Source organism: Pleurodeles waltl, chromosome 9, assembly GCF_031143425.1.
Source record: "Pleurodeles waltl isolate 20211129_DDA chromosome 9, aPleWal1.hap1.20221129, whole genome shotgun sequence".
In the NCBI taxonomy this organism is placed as follows: Eukaryota; Metazoa; Chordata; class Amphibia; order Caudata; family Salamandridae; genus Pleurodeles; species Pleurodeles waltl.
In genome coordinates, this window is record NC_090448.1 from 870,290,696 (window position 1) to 870,302,583 (window position 11,888).

Below are 11,888 nucleotides of genomic sequence, written 5' to 3' on the forward strand. Positions count from 1 at the left end.
GTTCGAATACAGATTTAGAAAATATTTAAACGTCACATCCTCAGACATTTTACTAATAAAATATATACAGTGCTACCCACATGTGATGGCTGGAGGATCCTGCACCCGCATCTTGTTATACTCGACCCTAACAGCTGCTTTCTTTAGATACCTGAATACAGGTTTTGTATAGATGCTATGCTCCAGGAAAGCTGCTGAACTATCAAACACTGTAACCTTGTTGTTACTCAAAAACATTCCCACCCACATTTAAAAAAAGGCGTACTCCTCTACAACACATAGCAGTCACATGCTCTCCTTGATGGCTCTGATACATTGAGGGGTTACACGTAACGCTAACACCTTGTCGTGACCTTTGTAACATTTGACCAGCCCCCTTTTTCGGATTAGCCAGCAGTGTGGAGGTTTGGCCTTACATTTCCACTGCTCCTTCCTATGAGGAGACACCCAGCAGTCACATGGTCCTGACTGCCTGACATGTCCAGAGTTGTCCTCTTAGGCGCAGAAACAGGGTGCATACCGGCAGGGCCCCCATTTTACACAGCCGATAGACCTAGACACAGGGGTGAGGACCCAGGCACATGACTAACATGTGATCACATGATGTCACAACCCATGTGACCCACCTACACCACATCAGTTCTGGGGCACGCTCTCAGGGGGAACTGGAAGTCCCAATAACAGAAGTGACGTCATTTCCGGGGGCAGGATAAATGTCACTTTCCAGTTTGATAAGTAAAGGTATCCCCCTATTCTACTCATGCTTATTCATGAAAATTCACAAATTTTCATGAATTATTCATGATACAATTGCAAAATATTTGCAGTCAGAGATATACAAATGTATTTTACCTTTAATATCTCAAAAAACTACGGAACTGATTTACTCCAAACAAGCAAAAGATCAATCTGCGTACTGAAACCTAGCTTTCTGGTAGATTTGGTGTAATTCTGCTCAGTGGTTCGAGCTGTAGACATGTCTAAAGGTCCTATGGGAATTAACATGGTAAACACAACTTTTTTCACACACACCCCACCCCTTGACGGATCACCGCGAAACTTTCCATGCGTAACAAGAATCACAGCAACACATTTTTTGGAGAAATGTAATGAAGATTCATCAAACAGCACCAAAGATATAGGCAAGTCAAAAAATGATTTTCTCTGAAAACATGGTCCTAACTATAACTACCTAGTGAAGTGAGGACTGTCACTGAGTGGAGAGGTGGGTGGGTGGATGTGTGGATATGTGTGTGTGTGTGTGTGTGTGTGTGTGTGTGTGTGTGTGTGTGTGTGTGTGTGTGTGTGTGTGTGTGTGTGTGTGTGTGTGTGTGTGTGTGTGTGTGTGTGTGTGTGTGTGTGTGTGTGTGTGTGTGTGTAGGATCACGTTTCTATACAAAAAGAGTTTTTTTACTTGCCTATATCTTTGTCACCGCTTGACGAATCTTCACGATACTTTCCAAAACATTTGCCAGTTCCATTGTCTGCTGCCTGGAAAGTTTTGGGGTGATCCGTCCAGGGGGGACGAGAAAAACAGGGGTCTCAAAACACGTTTTCCCCAATCATTTTTCCATAGGGATTTTGAACAGCAATAGCGCAAAAACTATTGAACAAAATTACACCAAATTTCGCAGGAAGGTAGGTCCTGGTCCAGAAAGAGTGTTTTTTTTGTTTGTTTTGGAGTAATTCCATTCAGTAGTGTTTGAGAAATTAAAGGAAAAACAAATTTGTATCTCTAGGGGCGCAAAGGATTCGAGACCCCTAAAGATCTTGTGCTGAGATCTGATTGGCTGATAACACTTCAGCAACAGAAGCTGTTGAAGTGTTGTCAGCCATCTTGGGACTCGGCTTCAGCCGGGTCCCCCTCGAAAAAGTAAAAAAAAAAGAAAAAAAGGGGCCAGGGTACGAACACCCATACCCCTTAGCTCAGGAGGTACCCAATGGGACCCCCCCAGGGCTAAAAAACATTTTTTTGGTCGATTTTACAAGCAGAGATGCGGTGTAACTGCAAAACCGTTCGTAAAATCACAAAAAATACAAAGTGCGGGCTGCCCTGGGGACTACCACCTCCCCGGGGCGATCTTGTAATTAAAGCGGGGGCCCTGTGGCCCCCATGCTGCCCCAGGGACCACCACCCCCAGGGCAAGACTGTAGTTGGAGTGGAGGGCCCACCCCGGAGCCCCGTAGACCACCACCCCCCAGGGCAAATGTTTCAAAAAATTAAGGTAGCCCCTATGGGACCCCCACACTCCAGGGACCACCACCACCCCACCCATGTCATGAGTGATGTAATATGTGAGGTCATAAGCAGTGCATTACCGGAGCGCCAGTTATAGTTAGCTCAGGTAACTACAACTGCTGAATTTCTGCTATTTTGTACGAATACATCCTGAACCTAACTATAAGGTCCATGTAACCTTTGTATTTTTCAGTGAAAAGGGTTTTTTTTTTAAATCTAATTCCTAAGTATACCATCCCTGTAATATATAAATATATATCACACTGTCACACTCCTAGCAGACAAAAACGCCATATGTCCGATCTCTGTGCAGGTAAAGTGCTTCATTTGCTGGTTTGGCAGGTTGTGATAGATAGATTGATAGATAGGTAGGTAGATAGATAGATAGATAGATAGATAGATAGATAGATAGATAGATAGATAGATAGATAATTATGCACAGTCGAACAGTGTAAGGAGAAACAAGCAAGTTCAGGTGCAGAGAAGCAGACAAATGGTAACATGCATAATTTGGCAAAATAATCAGGGATGGGCTGTTGGTTAGTGGCTGCGTGAGCATTTTTTTGGTGCAGGCGCTAGGAGATATTCCATCTGTGCCTTTATGACAGGGGCTGAAAGGCAGGCTATAGCGCGCTTTTTGAGTGGCCTGACTTAACAGAAACGTACAGTAAATCTGAGCCTTTGTTGTTTAATGTGCGTTTGCCTTTTTACGCGCGACAACGTGGAACTGATTATTTTTCGTGATAAACTGCGAGCAGCGCATCCGGTCAAATCCAAGTCCTGAAGTCAGAGAATGAACAATGTAAAATCTTCCATCTAAAGAGCTGTGCAAAACGTCCTGTCACACCTTATAGTTCAGCTGTGTTGACAGGTGCGATGGACTGTTACTGATGTGGTTTAGGAGTGAACAGAACACTTCAGTGAAGCGTGTCTTCACTTTTGCAAATTACACTAGTGAAAACAAGTTCACAGACACACACATAAGAGTGTCGTTAATCAAAGTCTGGCCAGAGACCTCAGAACAAATTACTTTCAGATCTTCAGAGGGTCGCTTGCCAAACAACCTCTGCTCAGGGCTAAACCTAGAGACAGCCTTGCCAGATGGAGATGCAAGTATGAATGATACACTTGGGTCCTGAAAGGGAAGAGCTGTTTACCACCCCAAGGAGAGGTGGGCATGAGAGCGGCATACCCTAAACCAGTAGTCTTCAAACTTTTTAATGGCGCGCCCCCATCTCCCTCCCTCCCCCCAATTTTCACAATTATTCTATTGAATTGGCAATGTTTAAATATGTCTACACTTATTAAAAAATTGCAATTAAGTTCCGCTACTGTTTTAAAAATGCAAATACATGATGCCAAACATACTGGTCAGTCAGGCTTTACTAATGTGTAAAAGTGTCCACAGTGTGCTTATTAGAAGTGGGGGTTTTGAGGAGTAAATGGCGTCCCTTCCTTTTTGACCCATACTCCTAGCTTGGACATAAATGACGAAACATGTTAGTGATGGCAGATTAGAGGGCAGTTTACTTTTGCTAATTTTTTCGGCTTAAACAAAGCCCTGTTATTTGCACAGTGCTTCTTTTGGAAGATGTTTTCCCCTTAGATAGTATGGATGAAGTGATTAACCTAGACTAATCTGCCACTCTAATAGCCTTATCTCCTTTTTCTTTTTTTAAAGTTAAAGAGCTTCCCCTGGAGTTACAATCTGGTTCTCCAGATGATCCGTGTGCCCCCAGAATTCTCCAGTTGGTTCCAGATCAGTCTGCCTCTTTCCTTGAAATGGTTTTTCACCAAATCTTTAGTACTGTGATGTTTTCTCCATCCTGGAAGTAGGCAATAGTTGCCCCCTTTAAAAAGAGACCCAATGGTGACCCCGGGGACTTTAGCTATTTGTGTCCCATTTCTCTCTTGCCTGCACCTACGAGGATCTTAGAAAAATACATTAATCAGGAACTGATGGAGTTCCTGGCCTCTCGCGATTTGCTGGATTATCCGCAGAATGATTTCCAGAGAGGCCACAGAACAGAATCTGCCCTGCTGGTGGCCACTGATGCTATACGCTGTCAGGTGAATCAGGGTGGATCTGCCATCTTAGTACTTTTGGATTTCGCAGCAGCATTTGATATGGTGTCCCCATCCCGCCTGGCCCATATATTGCACCTGGCAGGTATGAGGGACTCTGCCCTGGCCCTGTTGGAGTTCTTTATCATTAATAGGAACTACGTGGTGAGATGTGGGCAATCCAGGTCGGAATCTTACCAACTGCCTTGTGGGGTCCCACAGGGCTCTTCTCTTAGTCCAACTTTATTTAATTTGTATGTGGCTCCCTTGGCTAACCTGATTAGATCCTTTGGTTTCCAAGCATCTTCATGTGCGAGTGATACCCATATGTGTCTCTATTACAGATGACATTAGTGAGGTAGTTAATAGGTGCAAATGCTGCATGATGGAAATAAGTGCTGAAAGAAAATTGGCTGAAATTGAATACCAACAAGACAGAGATACTAATATTTGGTGAACAAAGGTCGGCACAATCTGATTTGAATTGTGTTGTGGCCCGAGACCTGTGGCCCCCTTACTGAGTTCGGTCACTGAAGCTAAAAATGTAGGTGTTATTTTTGACAACACCCTTTGTTTTGATTCCCAGCCCAAGAGGACAGTAAGCACTTGCTTTCTTATTATTAGAATTTTTTAAAAATCTTTCCTTTCTTTCTTGCAGATAGGGCTGTCTTTAGGGAAGGTGCGACTGGTGTGGCCGCACTGGGTGCTAACCTGGAAAGGGGACACTCACACGAAAAGTGGGCATCATATTGATCAATAACTTTAGATTTTGAAACACCTGTTGCAGAGTTCCTTGTGCGACCAGCTTTCAGGAAGCAGTTAATATGTCAAGATAACTATTGTGATTAATGTTCCTGCTAGAGAGAGAGAGAGAGAGATGAAGTTTTGTCTAGTGGCAGTTTTGACTCGCCATAAAGTAGCTCAGAGTGTTAATATGCCTGCTGCAAAGAACAGATCTATATTTTATGTGGACAGCTGAGTGGAATAGCTTTAGCTAGCCTTTACACACACCTTAAAACAAATACTTCCTAAGTGAGAGAGGCCCCACGGAGAGATGAAGGACAGTTTTGCAGGTGGTAGTGAGGGAATCCGAGGAGGTGGTAATGGGTGTGGATGCCAAAAATGATTGTCGCACCGGACGCCACCAGTGGTAAAGCCAGCCCTGCTTGCAGAGTTCAGGGTGCCAGTAATTATTTCCCTCATTTCTTCACGATTAGACTACTGCAATTCCCTGTATCTAAATATCAATAAATTGACTCTCAACAGACTTCAGATTGTCCAAAATGTGGCTGCTCACTTGGTTTTGGATGTCCCTAACTGATTCTCGATTAGGGATGGTATTTGGGCCCTCCATTGGCTGCCAATTATGAGGCGCATTACTTTTAAAGCCTTGTGTTTGGTTCATATGGCCCTGCATTTGCATGGCTTTCCAATGGACACTCTCAGATGACTTCTGAGATCCTCCACTATTTGGAAGATTACTATCCTAGATTTTGGAAAGCCAGATAGGGTAGGCAGACTTTTTCAGTAGCTCCTGTCAGGTTGTGGACTACGTTGCCCCCTGTACTGCCACTATCATTTCCCATACAGTTTTTCATAAGAAACTTAAAACCTGTCTTTTCTCCCTTTCATAATGGTTGATTGGTGTCTTTTTCATGCAACAGTGTTCTCCGTTATTGTTTGCGCATTGACACCCTCAAGTATAATGCACTTTACAAATTCCAAAATACAAGTGCAAATACTTTTGATGTGCAGTTATTGTGTTATAGAACAAAACTCTTAATAGATGGTTGATGAAGAGGAGTAAGAGATAGGAGCGCAGTTTATGGCTATCAATAGCCTGGAAGGGGTGAGCTCGACAAGTTCCTTTATAATATGTTCTATGATCATAGTACACTTAGCTGTTTTCTGCGTTTTCTGCACTTGTTTGTCTACTTTGTGATATTTTGTTTCAAAATTTATGGTCCTGAGCAGGCATGGTTAGAGGAAGAACTGGTGGGGAGATCTGCTGGGATGGACTTTCATCGTTATCATCCTATATCTGATCGTAATTGTTAGATTTATAGACACGGTCATAGTAGCTAGCTGGGACCTGCATTGATGTACTAGATTAGAGTCCTCTAATTGGCTAGTAGTTTGTGGCAGATCTCTTCGGTTATTCCATGACTGTTCAGTTGGTGATGGCTGGTTTATCAACTAGCATAGTTCTGGTTTATGGACATGATGCATAGCAGATCTGTCTTATACGAGTGTGAGAGAATTAAGCAGTATAAAGTAGTTATTTTGCAATCCGTCAGAACTACAATCAGCTGCTGACCACTGAGTTCTATGGTATTAGTGTGGGACAGAAGGGCGGCCAGTCCCTGCGGCCAATCCCTAAAACCCCCCAACCACGCTCTGAGCATGGCCTTCATCTGTGTGCAGTGGAGGTTGACCATAGGGCCTGGCCTGTGGCCAGTCCCTGCGGCCAACCAGTATAACAACCCAACTCTCCATGGCCCTACCTCCTCAGGCCGATTTCGGCCTCAGGTATTCCATCCCCCGGGGCCCAGCGTAAATATTTAATTTTTGATTTGGAGATGGGGGCTATGTGCCCCCCTCAGGCCAAAATCGGCCGGGGACCCCCATCCCCCAGAGCTCATTGTAAATATTTAATTTTTTAGGGGGGTAGGGCGGCTGCATGGCACCCACAGGCCGATCTTATTCCCGGGGATCCGTTCCCTGGGACCTGGCCTAAACATTTTCATTTTCTTGGGGGGAGGGGGTCACACGGCCCCCCTCCCCAGGCTGATTTTGACTCTTGGGACTCCATCCTCTGGGGACCAGACTAATTTATTTTTTGAGAGGGAGGCCACGTGCCCCCCCTGCCAAGGCTGATTTTGGCCCTGGGGACCCCATTCCCCAGGACGCGGGCCTAATTATATAATTATTTTGGCGGGGTTTGGGAGGGGAACCGTGTGGCCCCTCTCACCAGTGCCATTCTTGGACCCGGGACCCCATCCCCTGGGGCCCAGCCATGTGACCTGGGGGGCCCCCGGGCACCCAGTCACAATGTCAGGGCGCCTTGGGGGAAGTCTGAAGGTCCCTATGGTCCAAGCTGGCTCCCCACCTCCTGTGGGAGCCAGCATTGCTGTCATTGAGAGGGAACTGCCAAAGCAGCTTCCTCTCTGTGAGAGCTGTTTCCTCTCGGGGCCTCCCTGCCTCTCAACAGGCAGGCACACAGACGAAAACTCTGATTCGATGAAGGGAGAGATCACTGACAGCTCTCCCTTCATCCGAGCAGAGTGTTTGCTGTGACTTGGCAGCACCTGTCAAAGCGGCCGCCAAGCCACAGCAAACAGTTATGCCCAGGGGGTGGGCAACCCAACACATAGCAGTAGCTTGCCCATGGCTGTGGCGGTCTCCAGGTCCATCAGTGTCTCCATGAGGAGGGCCGCATAGCCCTCCTCCAAAGAGTATTGCCCCAGGGAGGTGGTGGTCCCCTGAGCTGCAAGGGGTCCAAAATTGCCCCGGGGCTACGGTGGCGCTGGGGCACCAAAAATGGCATCAATGCCCCAGGGAGGTGGTGGTCCTTGGGGCTGTGGGTGGGCCAGGCACCTCCGGCATTAACTTTGATTAATGCTCCAGGGAGGTGGCAGTCTCTGAGGCTACAGGAAAGCCCCTGGGAGGTGGCCCCACCCTTTAAATAAATGATGCCCCCCTCCCCGGGGGCTTCAAATTGACAAAGCGTGGGAGCCCACGCTTCAGTTTTTACATTTTTTTGGCAGATCCGTCGCAAATCATGACAACATTTTTTTTTTAAAATGCATTCTTACTCTGGCAAAGCCCTCTAGAACCTCAGCACCAGAGCTAAGGGGTCAGGGTTACTCTAACCTGCCCCTATTGGTTTTTTAACACTTTTTCCTGGGAAGCCAAAGTCCCAACATCGCTGCCAACACTTCCTTGTTGAAGTCTTGAACGCCAATCACATCTCTGCACAAGATCGGGAGGGGCCGCAAATCGTTTGCATGTCTTCTCTCTATATAAAAATTTGGATTTTCTTTAATTTCTCAAACACTACTGAATGGATTTACACCACATAGCTACAAGGCCCCTTTCTGGACCAAGAGCTACCTTTCTTCCAAATTTGGTGTAATTGTATCTAGTGGTTTTGGCGCTATTGCCTTTCAAAATCCCTATGAAAAAACTGAATGGAGAAAATACGTTTTTGGGACCCCCACTTTTTCTCAGCCCTCGCTTGACAAATCCCCTCAAAACTTTTCAAACAGCAGTTGAGGTAAGCGTGAAAGTTTTTGGGAGCATTTTGAGAAGATTCTTCAAACGGTGCCAAAGTTATTAGCAAAACAAAAAATGCTTTTTTGAAACTAGGTCCTAACTATACCTAGTGGCGGCCGCAACTATGTAAAATATAAACATATATATATATATATCTGCTGCCAACTCCCTATAACCACCCAAACCCAGGCCTGTGGCCAGTCACTGCAGCCTACCACCCAACCCCATCCTGCGCAAGGCCTTTGGCCATGCACAGCGGGAGTTCGCCGCATAGCCTGTCTCTCTGGGTGGGAGAATAGGTGTGAGAGCGTGTCTCTCGGTGCGAAAGTGACTGTGAGAGTGTCTGGGTGTGGGAGTAGGTTTGAGAGTGTCAATGTGGGTGTGAGTGTGTCTGATTGCGGTCCAATAGGTGAAAGATGCATTCACCTCCAAAAGGATTTCAGGTCGTTTTTCAACATCGAATCGAGGAGTAAACACCCTTGCTTTGCTTTCAAGAAGCCCTGGAGTTAAGATCAATTGCCTTTTCCAGAAGTGGAACTTCAACTGGGGCACCTACTATGTTTATATTTGTAAGTGCTTTCTGCTGAGGTTTAATTTCTGTGAATTTGGCATCATGGCCAGAACGGAAGCTCACCTGCTCCTATATTCAACAAGAGTCCACAGTTTGCACAAAATGTCTGGGTGTGGGAGTAGGTTTGAGAGTGTCAATGTGGGTGTGAGTGTGTCTGATTGCGGTCCAATAGGTGAAAGATGCATTCACCTCCAAAAGGATTTCAGGTCGTTTTTCAACATCGAATCGAGAAATAAACACCCTTGCTTTGCTTTCAAGAAGCCCTGGAGTTAAGATCATTTGCCTTTTCCAGAAGTGGAGCTTCAACTGGGGCACCTACTATGTTTATATTTGTAAGTGCTTTCTGCTGAGGTTTAATTTCTGTGAATTTGGCATCATGGCCAGAACGGAAGCTCACCTGCTCCTATATTCAACAAGAGTCCACAGTTTGCACAAAATGTCTATCCAGCTGGAGCACCTTCCACTCGTTAGTTAGTAAGTGCTACCTCGCTAGGTAAATGTCTAGTGTGGGGGAGGGGAGCTACATGGCCCCCACCCCCCCAGCCAATTTCGGCTCTGAGGACCCCATCCCCCGGGGACCACTATAATTCCATGGGACTTGGCTGCGATCCTCTCCACCCCGGGCCAATCTTGGCCCTAGGGACCCCATCCCCTGGGGGCCACTATAATTCCATGGGACTGGGCTGCGATCCTTTCCTCCCCGGGCCAATCTTGGCCCTAGGGACCACATCCCCTGGGGCGCTGCCTACAATAAATGTAGGAGGGGGCTGTGGGCCCCCCTTCTAGGACCAATGTTGGCCCCTGCAACCCCATTCCCTGGGGCCCAGCCATCTGCCCTGGGTGCCCCACAGGGCACCCAGTGCGTAATTGGACAGCAGGGGAGTCTCAAGGCCCCCATAGTCCCAGCCGGCTCCCCACTTCCTGCGGGTGCTGGCATTGCTGTCATAGGCATGGAGCTGGTAAACATGCAGCTCCCTGTCTGTGAGAGCAATAGTTTCCTCTGTTTCCCTGTCAGCATGTGTGCGGGCAGGGAAACAGAGGAAACCTCCACTTCCAGCAAGCGAGAGCTGTTTGACAGTTCTCGCTTGCTGGAACCAGAGTGTTTGCGGTGACTTGGTGGGAGCTGTCAAAGCTCCCGCTAAGTCACAGCAAACAGCTATGTCCCAGGGTGGGCACGCCCAGACATAGCAGGAGCCGGCCCTGTGGGTGGCAGTCCCCATAGTCATTACTGGCTCCTTGAGGGAGGCCACATGGCCCCCCTCCAACATTTGAAATTTGCCTGGGGAGGTGGTGGTACCCGGGCCAAGAGTCCGCAATGGACCCCTCTTCCTTATCTTTTTTTTTTAGCCCTGGGGATGTGAAGTTAATTGCCCACAGGAAGGTGCCAGTCCCTGGGCTTGCAGGACAGGCTGCATGGGCCCGTGTTATTTTAATATTTTGCCCCAGGGAGGGGGTGGTCGATGAGGCTGTGGGGATGGGCCACGCGGGCCACCTCGTGATACTTTAATCTTTAGCTCCAGGAAGGTGGCAATCACTAGGGCTCTGGGAGAGGTCATACTATCCTCCCCAATATCAAATTATTGTTTTGAACCAGGGACGTGGTGGTCCTCAGGGTGCAGGGGGGGCTGCATATTTGTCTGTGATCGCCCTGGGAAAGTCGCGGCTCACGAGGCTAATACAAACCCTGGCCCCTTTTCTTTTTTTTTTTTTATTCTTTTTTTTCTGGGACTCGGCTAAGGCCGAGTCCAAAGATGGCTGCCAACACTTTCTTGTTGAAGTGTTGGCAGCCAATCAGATATCAGCACGGGGAAAGCTGGCTCTGCCAATTATCCGCATGCCTAGATATTTATATTTTTTGCCCTTTGATATTTCTAAAATTATTGAAAGGATTTACACCAAATCAAAAAAGGATTCTTTCTGGCCCAGGAGCTAGCTTTCTGCCCGATTTGGTGTAATTCGGTTTAGCAGTTCGGGCTGTAGTCATGTTAAACATTTTGAAAAATCCCATTGATGTAGAGTGGGGAAAAAGTGCTTTGGGTCCCCCTTTTTTTCTTTGACCTTGCTTTATGAATCACACCACAATGTTTAACACGGGAGCTGAACTGACTAAAGTATATGTTTAAAAAATTTCGGGAAGATTCATTAAACGGCGCAAAAGTTATTGGCAAAACAGAAAACACTCAATGGAAAAAATGGTCCTAACTATAACTACCTATTGGCGACCGTATATATATATATATATATATATATATATATATATATATATATATATATATATATATCAAACCAAGGCCCTTTCAGGGTTAGAGTGACGCATAAATTATGCAAAAAACAAAGGAGAACTCTGGGAAGTTCCCAATTTTAGGTGGAGAGCTGCTCTAGTAAGGCGCACCCTGCAACACCAGTGGCACTCTAAATTTGCTCACTTCAAATGTCTGCTTATATATATATATATATCTCAATGTAAATACACACACACACACACATATATATATCTGTATCTATACATATCTATAGTAGGTATAGTTAGGTCTGCTTTTCAATAGATGGAGCATTTTTTGGTTTGCTAAAACTTTGACCCCGTTTGACAAGTCTTCACGAAACTTTAAAAAACAAAAGTTTTTTCCTGGAAAGTTTTGTGGTGATCCATCAAGTGGAAGGCCGTGAAAAAAGGGGGCGGTCCCAAAACATCAAAGCCCCTTGCATTTTCATGGACTTCTTTAGACACGGTTACAGTAA